General features: G+C 42.0%; 1 long non-coding RNA gene across 1 annotated transcript in view; it reads left to right on the plus strand.

The window, feature by feature from the left end:
- The window catches only part of LOC124103123 (uncharacterized), a 63,098-nt gene that overhangs the window by 37,245 nt on the left and 13,306 nt on the right, over window positions 1-12,547 (plus strand). The gene's annotated exons all lie outside the window — the stretch shown is intronic.

Here is a 12,547-nt window from a genome sequence, read left to right on the forward strand (position 1 = left end):
CCTGGACAGATTTCTGCATCCTGCTTGTTTGTGACTATTTATTTTCATATTCTAAAATCTGGGTATTTCTTTTTTTTTTTAACTTTCAGGATTATCATCAATCCTACATCGTATAGCTGGATATCCTATACAAACCGGGATGGGTAAATACTTAGAATACCAGGCTAGAGGTCTTTTCTAGAGGCTACTATTCCATTTTAATCCCTTGAGAAACACACAGGGCTTTCAGACGGCTAAGAAGCAGCCACACAAAAATGACTGGGGGAGTTTGAGATTGTATGACCTGGTTGTTCTCGGCCAGCTCCACAGGAGAGGAAAGGGAGGAGAGAAAAATCCCAGACAACCTGATCACGGTGTGCATCCTGCTCTTTCTCCTTCTGCTTTTATTTTCTGAAGTGGTCATGCTTTTTTTTTTTTCATATGTAAGTTCTCTGTCTCTCTCTCTAAGGTAAATGAAAGATTAAATTAGGTCAAATATTATTATAGTTACTATTATTGATATGTTAAATCATCTGTCTACAAAAAGTAAAAACCACCTTCAGTGAAATGATATTTCCAGAGGAAATTTGAAGACCTTCCCCCTCTATTGACTTAAAACACATCCATAGCTTCTCTTGGTTTTGTATATTAATTTTAGCCACTTTTGCTCTAATGCGACTCAATGTCTAACTTGTATGTATATTTGTCCTCCTCATTAGCTGCTTTGAGAGAGTCAAACTCTCACAGTGTTGGAGAATCATCAGCCCTACAGTCCTCTAAAGAAATATAACTGTTCTAAATAGGAGGGGACACTGGCAGAAAGAGACTAGTGTTTGACTCTTCAGAAGAAGTGCCTGGGATTTGGCAATTCCCTGTCCATCCATCTCTTGGCTATTGCAGTTATGTTAGGAAGAGTTAGTAGTGTAAGACTGGTGAAATGACTCGTCAGTGGAAGGGTAGTTAATGGCATTCACTTAGGAAACTGAGCCCGCATTCCCCCTATTAGCAGGGCAGTGCCCACCCCTTAGCTCTTCCTGGTCCCTCTAGCAAACAGCACTGGGAGGGTCAGGTAGAACATGGACCCTCAAGAGGTCCACATCAGTGCTGAAATGAGTGAATATTCTGCCACACATGGCAGAACGGACTTTGCAGATGCAATTATTAACAATCCTGATATAGGAAAATGCTTTGGTTGATCCAGGTGGGTCCAATGTACCACACGGATCTCCAGAAGAGGGAGGCAGGAGTGTCGGAGTGAGAGAGGAATTAGAAGATGCTCTGCTGCTGGTTTTGAAGATGGAGGCAGGCCCATAAGCCCCAGCATATGGGTGACTTTTAGAAGCTGGAAAAAGCAATAACTTTCTCCTGGAATTTATAGAGGAACCAACCTTGCCCACACCTTAATTTTATTCAAGAGAAGCCCATTTTAGACTTCTGACTCCCAGAACCATAAGACAATAACTTTGTGTTGTTTCAGGTCACAAATTGTGCAATAATTTGTTAATAGCAGTGAAGCAGTCATATGTTTTTTTTTTTCATATGTAACTTCACTCTCTCTAAGGTAAATGAAAGCGATAAAGAGAAAAAAGAAAAGAAAGTAAAACACGGAGTGTGCTTGCTTTTCTACTTGAGCTATTTATTCCACCCAACTTCCCTCCATCTCCCTCTTCTCCTACTCCAGCTTGTGCCATGAGAACTATTAGTTTTATTAATCCTCTGGGATTTTAGATAATAAAATGGGAATGGGCACTTAAATTCCTGTTCTTTGTGACATTGCTCTCTGGTGCCTAGCAAACACAGTTGTTTTCACACACACGAAGATGGCACTACTGAGGCCATTTAGTCACATCCCTCATCACCTTGAACTTGGATTGTTGTAAACCTTCTCTGTTCTCCATGGTATACTAAAAATACCAACCATCTCTAATGAAATGAAATGGATCTTTCCAATGCACAGTCTTATCATGGAAGTTCTTTATCAAGAATCAATACTGCTCTCCATTTCTTTTTTTTTAACCTTTATTTATTTATTTATTTATTTTTATGTGGTGCTGAGGATCGAACCCAGGGTCTTGCATGTGCTACATGAGCACTCTACCTCTGAGCCACAACCCCAGCCCTCTCCATTTCTTAATAAGAGGACACTCATCTTCTTCCTCACTTGCAGGACCTGATTGTACTCCAGCTTCCCAGCCTGAGTGGGGACATGCATTCTCTTGGATTGGCTCACTCACCTCCCTGTCTCACAAATCCAACGCCATAACATGTCCGTGTCCTCCTGAGACCCCTTTCCTTATCTTTAAATCTTCTTTCTTTTCTTTCCCCTCCCCTTCTTTCCATTGTCATTGTTTTTTAAAAGTCTAGCTCAAGTTACCAAGCCTTCTGACTCTTCTGACCTTTTCCTTCCCTGGTCTCTGAATTATTGCTGAAACAATTTATGCAGTTTTATTTGAGAATGGAAGTCTAGATCCTGTATTTGCTTTTGCCTATGGTTTAGGGTGGAGCATGTGGTAATAATGCAAATGGATTTATACTTAGTCAACCTCATTCTCTCCTGACTTCTGAACCCCTTCCTCAGTAATGTGTAACCAATGCCACAGATTCTCCAAAGAGCTAGTTGTGGGTGGGAGCTGTGGGTTCAGAAGCTGATAGTGGGCCCAGATAGGAAACCGGGAGGCAATCAGTTCTCTCCAGCTGAGTAAAGTGCTTGGAAAATACTGGAATTTTATCTACCTATTTGATTGGTCAAATAGTCTTTTTAGAATATTCCCACAGTTTTCTCCATCATTTCACCTTTAAACATAGAAATGCATTATTATTATTATATAAAGTTCCAAGAATTTTCTTAAAATTTTAACCTAGATATCAGAACTGAAATTTTCATCTTGCTGGGGTCATCTCTCTTTTATATTTAAGTAAAATTTGGCATAAGTCCCCATTCCAATAGAAAGGTCAGTGTTTCTTCCATTATTTCTGAGATTCTAGGAAAGTGACTTTTTTTTTTTTTGTAATCACTTCTAGCTCTGAGTTCCTACGTTAGCTCTATTTTTGATTTCCAGTCTGCATTTCCGCCCTTTGAGAGATGCTATCTCTTATCCTGCACAATGTTATCCTGGGGATATTTGCCTTTATCCAATGTCTTTTCTCCTACCAATTTAGGACATTGTGTGGTGCAGAGATTTGGGGGTTGACGGTGGGTTGACCTGGAGGGTCAGAGGTTCTGCACTCCCTGATTTTTTTTTTAAAAGTGCACATTCCTGTTCAACCCTTCAGACAGATCTGCCTTAAAAGTTACTGGTCATCTCTTCTATTTAGACATCAGACTTCTAATGTGCTCCCTCCTTAACCTTCTAGATTATGATTCCTGTCTGTTTTTGAGGCACAGACCTCCAGGTAGTCTTTTCTCCCAGATGATTCAAGTCAAGCCTTGAAGGCTTTAAGTTTATAATCAAATGTGTCCATTTAGGTGTGTTCTTGAACAAAAATAGTTTCTCCTTGGGGTAAATCCTGCTAGTAATGCAATAATTTCTTCTCCTTTACTATGAGTGGAGAACATAAATCTGAGTTACTAAGGAAGACTATAAGATGTCATCACTGCATCTCTTTGTGTTTGGGGATTGTGGGTGATTATTGTTTTCTTTTTTAAGGACTTTTTAATCTTCAAAAATTTCTAGAATGATTATAATTGTAATAGAAAAAAGTAAATACAATATGTTGATCAAAACAAATACAAGAAGGATGATTATTAAAATTGATCAATATATAGGAACTAGTTATGTATATAATCTATATATTATATATATGTGTGTGTGTGTGTGTGTGTGTGTGTGTATTTATTTATTTATTTTGCGGTGCTGGGAATTGAACCCAGGGCCTTGTGTATGTGAGGCAAGTACTCTACCAATTGAGGTATATCCCTAGCCCTAGTTATTTATATTTTGAAATATTAATTTATCTGTTCATTTCAGAATTTAGGTTCCTAAAAGAAGAGGCTCCTTTTTTGGTAAGTGTTTTATAAGTTCCTAAGGCAGAGGGGCTCTCTGATAAATGTGCAGTGATGTCTCTTTGATTCACACCCTCATCTGACATATTGGCACTGCTTCAAGACATTAAAGCTTTTTATGGGGAAACTTGATGGGTACAAGTTATTGCCATTATCAGTATAAGACACAAAATAAAATACTCTTAAGTTGGGTCCACAGGAGCAAGGCCTGTAAAGCAAAAATAACTTTGAAGAGAGGGAACTGAAATGATCAGAGATACTGGAAGTATACACAAATATCAGAGAAAGATATGACGAGACCCAGAAAGATAAAGACTATAAAACACAGGGCTTTTTTTTTTTTTTTTTTTTTTTTTTTAGTTTTGTCCCATTTTTTTTTTCCTATTTCATCTCTTCTGCTATCACTTTGCTAAATCAACAATTCAGTTTGGACCAGCTGCTCTAGTGATAAAGCTTTAAATAAGGATGTGGAAACCGAGACAAATGATGGAGTCATCTTTTACCATAATATATTTTCACAATGCCTAACAGTTCCCCATTTAATCAAGAGATTGGCAGGACAGGGAACAAGTTGGTAATTTGCAGTTGGGGTGTAATAAAAATGTTATAATTCATGGATGAGACACCAAGACTACATTATGTATTATGAGTTTAACTTGACTTATAACTCTTTCTAGAATTTAAACTGTCATATCCGACCATATGCGTTGACTTTTATAGTGATTTAATGAGTTGTTTGGTGAAAATAAATGTTGACAAAGTTATGAAATTTTCTGACTCTATTTTTTTTTTTTTAGTTGCTATTTTCCTTTGAAGACTAGAGCTGGCTGTCTTACAATAACCTGAGCGTCTCTCTTCCCCTGTAATCCATGACTTGGATCTTGATGCCTGGATGGAGTTTGCTCATATTTCATGCTTGACCTTGGTGGATAGATCATGATAAAGAGAACCTAACAAAATATACTGATATATCTCTGGTGGCAGCAAGATAATGGTGTGAGCTTCGGAAATAGGGGATCCAAAGCCCTTACGTTCAAAGTGTCAGTTGATTTGCCACTGAGGTGTTTCATCTTGAGGATGTGGTTCAGCTTTAGCCTAGTTTTTGCTGAGGGGCCATGTTGCAGTGACTCATTGAGCTGCTGGAGCTGACGTGTGAATGATTGTCCTGTAAGGAGAAGCTCCATTCCCATGGAAGCTCCTAGGAGACGCTCAGCTACTATGATGGATGACCTTGACACCAAAAGACAGGAAGTAATGCCAAATTGCAATAGTAGGAGTGTAGCAAAGGTTCTTGTCAAATGAGTTGTAGTTTGAGCAGGCACCCATTTTATACTCGTTAAGAAAAGTAAGGAACAACTAATTACCTTATTATGCACTCCCTGATTGGTTCAGCTAACTTTCAGTTATGGCAGAAGGGAATAAACAGGGGAACCCTGTTTGGGGATTTGGCGAGGCCAGAGAGACCTCGGGAGATTTCCCTACATGATAAAAATGATTAAATGCACCACCATTTAGCAAACACAATAAGGAAAGAACCCACAACCTATTCAGAGCTGCCTGACAGTCCTGGCTGTGTGGTCAATGAGCCGTCTTGAGCGTGAGAGTCCCTGGGAATAAAGTGATCTGATGTGTGGGAGGGAATGACCTCCTTTAGGGCACCTGGTAGCCTGAAGAGTGATTTACCACTCGCTTGTCCTCCCAAAGGCCATTTACCTCACAGGGGTGACATATTTTTTATTCATGACTTTCACCCCCAATTCTGCCGTTATCTGCATCTATAAGGGGCAGTGGAGATTCCAGGGAATTACCTAGCTCCTGTGGACCCTCAAACACTTTTTCTTTAATCGCCAGGTGCTTGAGGCAAATGTTTTTGTCACCTAAGTGATAATTGCCTTAATTTTGAATTTCACTTCGGAAATTTGGACTAGCTTGTGTCATAGGAGGGAAAAGTATTAAAATTGTTAAAGGAAAGCTTTCCTAAGGGCTTCTGAGACTCTTCATAATGCTAAGTTAAAAGAAAATTTGTTTGTGCTATGCAGCACCGTGAGTGTCGATGCATTCTGTCCCTGAGCGTTGATTATTGAACCTCAGGTTTTAATAGGCAGATTCATAAATGTGGATTACAATCTGAATGCTAAAAAAATGGAGTATGGTATTTTTTAACATGGGAAGATGATCTCTTCTCACCAACTCCACTGCTAACACCTTGAGAGCTCCGGAATGACCTCATGCTGGGAATGAAACTTCCTCCTGCTGAGGATGAACACCAAGGAAATCAGGACTGAGTATTCTCTGGCTAAGCACAGCCCAGCCAGATTTACATACACATGCCGCCAGGCTTTGGTTTCTCTAAATTGTGACAGCTTCTGTTGGGTTGAGAAATAATCTAACTGCTTCTCCCCAGTTTGACCAAACTGCACAAAATTCCCTTTTCCATTCTTTGCTTATTTCTTTGTGGGTGGGCAAGGGAACCTGGCCAGCCAGGACACAGGTGGCTTCCTGGCTTCGCTCCCGTAACAAAGCCATCATCTCACACCTGGCCTCCCACTTCCACCCTGGGTCTGGCTGCTGCTTCTACTTTCCATACAGTGGCCAGAGTTATCCTGGTCCTGTGTTATTAAAGCACAAGTTAATTTGGCCATTTTCCTAGTAAAATCTCTCTAGTGGCTTCTCATCTCACTGAGACCAAAGTCCCTGGTCCTCACCATGACCAAAATCCTTCTAAGGCTGGCCCCTAGCAAGCACTCTGCCCTCTTGGGGACCCTTTCCACTTCCAACCCCACTGGTTTCCTGGTCACTCCCTGCTCATGTGAAGCTCCGTCCCCCTCAGGACCTTCCTTCTGGCTCTTCCTTCTGCTGGGAATGCTCTTGCCTCATTATCTTATGGCCTAGTTGCTCAGTTCCTCAGAAACTGCCCCAGTGGCCCTTTATCAGATGATAAGCTTTCCATAGCCACTATGTGGGATAAATGGTGAGCATGTCCCCTCAGTACCCTGCCTTTCCCTTATTCCGCTTCCTAGAGATTATCATCATCCGATATTTCCCATATTTCTCTCTTGATATGTTCTTTGCCAGGCTCCAACCCCACCTGTTTAGAATAGGAGGGCCGAGACTTTGTTCTATAGATCATTTCTTGTGGCAGATGGAACTTTCTGAGATCACCTCCCACATTATCTAGTTAGAAAGTGACATTGACACGCTTCCATTGAGAGTTGTGGGTGGGACTGTGTTTAGTCCCCGTGAATCTTGGCAGGTCTGTGACCGTTGGTAGAAGTCATACTGTGAGATTTCTGAGGCTAGACCCTAAAAGACCATGTAGCTTCCTCCTGTTTCTCTGGAGACCTCCAGTCCTGGAACCCAGCCACCATGCTGTCAGGAATCCAGGCCACACAAAGAGGCTACTTTGAATCGCCCCTGTTGGGTCCTCATTGACAGCCAGCACCCACTACCAAACATGTGATTGAGCAAGGCTTTGGGAAGACTCTGGGCCCTGTCACCACCACCATCTCATTGCAGCTGGATCAGAGACCCCAAGGCCTCGGTGTTCAAACCTTAGAGGTAAGAGACACAATGATGGCTATTTTTTGAGCCACTGAATTTTGGAATATTTATTTAGAATCAGTAGAACTCAGGACACTGTGATATTCCCTAGAGCCTGGAATAGTGCCTGAATCATGCTCCTTCAATAAATATTTTCTAAATAAACAAATGGCACATTCCTCTGGAGATAAAACACATACACACACACACACACACAGAGGTTTCTAGTTGGACACTTAAGTTTTCCTTAACTGAGCATCAACTCTGTTACTTCATTTATGTAGCACATATTTGAAAATTTCAGGTTAGCAGTTCCCCTTAAATGTCTAAACACATATATAAAACAGTATACCGCTCATTTGATATGAACAAAGGAAGGTAAGATGAAACTGGAACATTCGTGTTACTATTTTTGATCGTTTCACTATCCATGAACGTCTTCATAGAGGATGTTATGAAGTCTAGAAAACGATTCTGATGTAGAACAGGTCGAGGTGCTGGAATTACCTGACCATGGCTCTTTTCTTGTATTTCTTCTCAGTCATTATTGCTCACCAGTTGGGACTGACAGAGAGTAGAGACATGTTCCAGCCTTGCCCACTTTTTCTATACTATCATGACAGTGGGATATCAGACTAAAGCAAAGGAAGGCGCCAGGGTTCAAAGTCACCATAACCCACGTGAGAGAGCATTGCTCTACAATGTGCTCTTTTCTCAGTGAGACCTGTCATCCTGGGCCCGCACTGTTTTCCTCCTCACTATCTGTTCCCAATGCCATGGGGAGTTCCAGGCACAACCCTTAAAACTGTCACCTGTCTCCACCCAACCTGATCTAGTCGCTTGGCTTTAGACATGGAGGAGTCAAGCTTGTGTCTTGGGATGGCTGCAGAGAGGCCCGGGAATGCCATTTCTTCCTTCTTTGGCTTAGAGTCGTGTGGCTCTTGGCAGGACCCTGTGGCATGACAGGCAGCTCTGCGGTCACACACCTGGCGTTCAAGCATGGAAATCAAGCCTCGTTGAGATGTCAGGTAGAAGGCCAGGGCTGGCTGTGGCTCTTTTTCTTTGAAAACATGCAGGGGCCATGTAGGAAGTGGCGGTGTCATTTAAGCTACCATCCTAAAATGTCTCAATCGCCTGTCTGTGCTGGCTGCAGTAGGAAACCCCAGGGAGATGGACCATCTCATGACTAATGCTCTTCAGTGTCCTGCCATTCTCCATACTCCAGCCTTGGGGACAGTGGGGACCCTTCAGACAGGGGCTCTATACATGTTCCATGCCCCTCAGTCTCTTGAATCTTGAGGATTTTCTGTTGTTCCTGGGGCCAACAGCAAGCTTGCAAAACAGCATGAATGAAGAAAGTCACATGGGAAATTTACTGTGACCCGCAGGCAGAGGCAGGGCACCTGGCCTTGGGGGACTGCACAGCGAGGCCCAGAATCTTCATACCTAAATGGAGAGAATATGGCCTGAGCCCCAGAGGAGCTATTCTAGCTGCTTCTAGGAGGAGCAGAGACAAACCTTTCCTGCTCAGGCCTGCATTGTTCTGGCTTGAAATCCTGATTCCTCTTGTTTTAAGGATGCTTTATAATGTAGAAATAAATATCCGAAAACCATTCCCATCCTGCTTCCCAGAAGGAACGACATTTAACTACTCCTGGTTTTGATATCTCTTGGTGGCTACTGACAAACAGGAAGACATTTTCTGTCCTGTGATTTATTATTTGCAGACATTGCCTATTGATTTTGCCCTAAGGTAGGTAAATACTGTAAGGTTAAAGTTTTATTTTAATCAAATTGTTTTTTGAGACAAAGACAATGACAAGGCTAATGGAAGGTCACTCATGGCCCATTTCTTCCCACCTGCAACTTCTTTTCTTTCTTCCTTCCTTTTTTTGGTGGTGCTGGGGATTGAACCCAGGGCCTCATGCATGCTAGACAAGTAGTCTATCACTGAGTCATGCCCCCAGCCCTTTTTATATTGAGACAGGATCTTGCTAAGTTTCCCAGGCTGGCCTTGAACTTGTGATCCTCCTGCCTCAGCCTCCTGAGTAGCCTGGCCTCTTCACTCTCAGTTTCTGCTCCACAAAGTCAACAATTTTCAGTTATTTTAGCTGTTGTCCTGGTACTAACCTTTGAATTCCTCAGGAGCAGACTTAGACAATATTTTGATCTTTACCTTTTAGACATTATCTATTGCCTTCTGACTAAAGAAAATGAATTTTAGCTTTCTTAAACTCCACCACCACCACCCCTTCCTGATACACAAACTTGGATTTCTTTGCACTCATAGTAGAATTATCACAATTTTTGAGTAACTCTGACTTCACTATCTTCTTGACTATGATTATACAAATATTATTCATAATTGAGCTATATATATATATTTCATTTCTCGAGGAACATTTTTTCTTAGAGCTAATAATATTCTCTTTTTTTCTTTTGCTTAGCTTTCTGTGTAACTATTAACACTTTAGTCAAAACCTGAAGTGTTTCTGAATATAAATAAACATGTATTCACTTAAAGTGAAAGAATGCAATTTCTCTCTACCGTATAATATGAAGATAATACATCAGTTCCACATTCTTGGGAGATACCCTTCCCGAAGTTCTCTGACTTCCTGCTCACATCTACCCTGGATGCTTTCTAAGACTGCTGAATGACTATTGCCCTAGGGCTTCCTTATCATGGGAATTTCTTTTATTTCTCTTTTATGGTGGACACTCTGTGTATTCGTTGTGTATTGGTATGTAACAAATCACTCTGGAAGTTAGCAGCTTTAAAGGGTGAACATTTATTTTCTCACAGTCTCTCTGGAACAGGTCAGCTAATGGTTCTGGTTCAGGTTTCTCATGAGGCTAAAGTTATCTGAAACTGCAGCAGCTGCTTCTGGGCTTGCTCACATGCCTCTTGGCAGGAGGATTCAGTTCCTTTTTTTTTTTTTTTGGTACTGGGGATGGAATCCAGGGGTGCTTTATTTTGAGACAGGATCTTGCTAATTGCTTAGGGCCTCACTAACTTAGGAGGCTGGCTTTGAACTCTAGATCCTCTTGCCTTAGCCTTCTGGGTTCCTAGGAGTTCACCACGGAGCCCGGTTCAGTTCCTCTTTTTAAAGGGCTATGGCATCATGGCAGTTGGCTTCCCCCAAAGTCAATGATATGCATGACAGGAAGAGAGGGAGAGGGCCACCAAGGGGCTCTTCTAGCCCCGTCTCAGAAGGGTCAGAGTGCTACTTTTGCCGCCTTCTGCTGGTCATTCGGGCCAATTCTTGTCCAGTGCCCGAGAGGACTGTACAGGGATGTGAATACCAGAGGAGGGGCTCATTTGGGGCCATCGTGAAGAATGACTGCCATGCCTTCTGTCTTGGAGTCCATATTTTCCCTTCTTAGCCGGAAGGAAAGGAAGAAGTTCCTTTCCTTCATGGGTGGTTTCTTCTAGTAGCGTTTTGGAAAAGATGGGGAAGTGATTGTTTTTAGATTTTGCATTTGTGCCCATTTCTTTATCCTTTGCCTTAGTGATGGTTGGTTAGAGTTCTAGGTGGATAAGCATTTGCTGTAGTTTGGATCTGAAGTGTCCCCCCAAAGCTCACGGGCTAAAGTTTTAGGTCCCCAGTGCAGCAGCATTCAGAGGTGAGCCTTTTCAGAAGGGACTGGATAATGAGGGTTCTGACCTTATCAGCAGATGAACCCATTGGGTGATTCATAATCTGAAGGCATTAGTGGAAGATTCAGGAGGCAGGGTGAACTTGGAGGAAGCAGATTGCTGGTGGGGTGCCCTGGAAGGGTGTGTCTATCCCCAACCCTTTCCCAAGTGCCAGGGGCTGAGCAGCTTTCCTCTGCTAGACCCCCCGCCATGGTGTTCTGCCCACAGGTCCCCAAACAACAGAGTCAGCTGACCAGACACCGAAACCTCTGGAGCCTTGAGCCAAACTCAATCTTTTCCCCTCAAAGCTGATTTTCTCAGGTATTTGGTCTAAGTCACAGGAAGCTGGCTAGCATATCATTTTTCTTGAGAGTTTTGAAGCCATCACTCCATCATCATGTCATTTCCAGAGTTGGTACTGTCAGGTCTGATGCCTTTCTGGGTCTCCACTGGCATGTGCACCTATTTTTATGTTCCTGAAGCTTTTAGGATCTTTTCTTTCTCTCTTGTGTTCTGCAGTTTCATATTGATGTCCCCCACCTCATATATTTGTGTATTTCCCTGGAAACATATAGACCTTTTTCCATTTGGAACCTCAAGTTCTTGAATTCTGCAAAAGTTTTAACGTTTGTATTTATTTGAAACTTTTCTCAGTTATCTCTTTCTGGGGATGTATTTGGTGCGTGTTTAACCTGTACTGGCTCTTTGCACTTCTAAGCATTATTTTTTTTCTATTAGCTACCTACCCATTTTTCTTTGATCTATTTTCTGAAAGCCCTCTTCAGGTTTATCTTTCAAAACCTTTATTGATTTTTAAATTTCTGCTTTTTGTTTTTAATGTCCAAGAAGTCCTTTGTTGTTTGATGAACGTTCCTTTTGGTGTTTTGTGTGTGTTTTTTTTTTTTTTAGCATTTGTCCTTCCATTCTCTTTCGTTGTTTCGTCCGTGTTGTTCTCTAAGGATGTCTGGCTCAGTCATTCTGAGCTGTCTGTAAGCAGGTCAGAGTACAGGGTGACAGATCTCAAGCTACGGGAACTGGGTACAGAGGCAGGACTGTGAAGACTTGGGCTTTAGGTTAGGGTGATTGGTGGGGGCTATTTCATGGAGGGATATGCCAAATCAGTATTCTAGAGCTCTTTTTCTTTAGGTTGTTCAGTTTCCTCAGAGAAAAGTTGCCCAATCTACTGCCTTGGGTGTGTGTGCCAAGGCGTGGGTAACAAACCAGGCCACTGAGACTCTAGGAGTAGGGGAAGGGGGATGAGGATCTTATCACCTCTTATGCGTGACTCCACCCAGTTTTCCTGCTTAAGAAGAATGTCCCTCAGTTCTGATGCCATCCCTGAGTCTACAGATTGTCAGGGTTTAACCTCTCAGCAAACTGCAGCC

The sequence above is a fragment of the Marmota monax genome, unplaced genomic scaffold (genome assembly GCF_021218885.2).
Source record: "Marmota monax isolate L192 unplaced genomic scaffold, Marmota_monax_Labrador192_F-V1.1 WCK01_AAM20220418_F8-fsc00039, whole genome shotgun sequence".
Lineage (NCBI taxonomy): Eukaryota > Metazoa > Chordata > Mammalia > Rodentia > Sciuridae > Marmota > Marmota monax.